The sequence below is a fragment of the Trachypithecus francoisi genome, unplaced genomic scaffold, assembly GCF_009764315.1.
Source record: "Trachypithecus francoisi isolate TF-2019V2 unplaced genomic scaffold, Tfra_2.0 Lachesis_group18, whole genome shotgun sequence".
Taxonomy (NCBI): domain Eukaryota; kingdom Metazoa; phylum Chordata; class Mammalia; order Primates; family Cercopithecidae; genus Trachypithecus; species Trachypithecus francoisi.
The window spans coordinates 55,354,663-55,356,708 of NW_022681463.1; positions in this window are offsets into that span (position 1 = coordinate 55,354,663).

A 2,046-nucleotide genomic window follows, 5' to 3' on the forward strand; every position below is an offset into this window, starting at 1 on the left:
TGCCCCTGCCCTAGAGATCTGTGGAACTTTGAACTTGAGAGACATAATCTGAAATCAGAACTTATGTTTAAAAGGGAAGCAGAGCATAAAGTTGGGAAAGTTTGCAGTCTGACAATATGATAGAAAAGAAAAACCACTTTGCTGAGGAGAAATTCAAGCCTGCTGCAGAAAGTTGCATAAGTAGTGAGGAGCCAAATGTCCCATATTGGGGACATTCACAGCAGCCCCTCCCATCACAGGCCTGGAGATCTAGAAGGAAAAATTGGTTTTTGGGTGGGGCCCAGGGCCCTGCTGCTTTGTCTCAGAGAATACTTCGGACTGTGAACTTCTGACTTAATGCTGAAATGAGTTCAGACATTGGGGGACTGTTGGGAAGGCATAATTGGTTTTGAAATGTGAGGACATGAGATTTGGGAGAGGATGGGGCAGAATGATATGGTTTGGCTCTGAGTCCCCACCTAAATCTCATCTCAAATTGTAATTCCCACGTGTGGAAGGAGGGACCTGTAATCCTCACATGTCAAGAGAAGGAGGCAATTGGATCATGGGGGCAGTTTCTCCCATGATGTTCACTTTATAGTGAGTGAGTTCTCAGGTGGTCTGATGGTTTTATAAGTGTTGGAAGCTCTTCCTTTGTTTTTCTCTCTCCTGCCACCTTGTGAAGAAGGTGCTTGCTTCTTCTTCCCCTTTCACCATGACTGTAAGTTTCCTGAGGCCTCCCCAGACATGCGGAACTGTGAGTCGATTAAACCTTTTTTCTTTATAAATTACTCAGTGTCAGGTATTTCTTTATAGCAGTGTGAAAATGAACTAATACAGTCTCTCAATATCTCTCTTTCACACACTCTCTGTCTCTAACACACACACACACTTACTTTTGCACAGAAATGACAAAAATGAAAAAGTCTTCCAGGCTTAAAAAATAATCATTAATTTTTCTCACATACACTTGTGGTAAATCTTTCTAATTCAAATTTTGATAGCTTGTTAAACAATTTATAGAGTAAAAGACCAGTTGCCAAGCCCCACACCCACTGCTGAATGCTATCCAGGCAAGGATGGGTAAGATTGAAACCAAGTGATAGGAATACAGACTGACTTTAAGTTCCCTGTCTAGAGTGGAGTGAAGATCCAGGACCACTGCTCTGACCAGGGCCTTGATTCCTAAGGAACCTGGAACCAGCTTTGAAGTGCCATGTCTCTTCCATCTGACCAACACAGACAAAGCATTTGAGCTTTTTACTGAGTGGTCTATTTTTCAGACATAAAGGATGGGAAATATTTGAAATATTACAGATGCTTGGTAATCTCTTAGATAAGTTTTCTCCTTACTTCTTTCTAGAAGTTAGACTCTCCTTTGAAGAAATGTGTGTATAATTAACCGATTTTCCTGAATGCCATAAGAAAATCTACTTAAAAACTCTCACCATTTCACTCCCTTACTTTGTGTTTCTCAGAAAGCTTTTGCCATCAACACTAATATTTACTCTATATTTTATGTTTACTCTGAAAAGTATAACAGAAAGTACTGTGATTGCATAATGAATTCTAATCTTTTTGAATGCTGGTATACAATAGCATAAATTTTGATAAGTCAAAAGGTGATTCTTATCTCAGAAGCCTACTTGCTCTCTGATTATCATATTTTGTACATAAACATAACTTCTTACAAAATAAAATTCCTTCATCTATGAACTTAGTTAAGAGTGTTGAGTGCCAACTATTTGTCAAAGACTACCAGTATATGACTTAGTAAGATTTGTATTCAGGAACTAAAGTAGATGCTTAAACTATTTGTGGTGACTTATATTAGTCATAAAATTTAACATTTATATGCTAACTCATATGGCAACATTATTGATGAAAACAAAATATTGAGGTATGAAGAACATTTTATGTTGAAAAGATAGCAAATTGTTCACTAGAATTCCTTTCTTCCTCTCTCCTTTCATTTGGTAATTAAAAACACCTGTCTTTGAGTTTTAGCTGTATGCATGTTGTTCCAACTATATCCTACATTGTATAGGTTTTCTTTCATTGACTGTA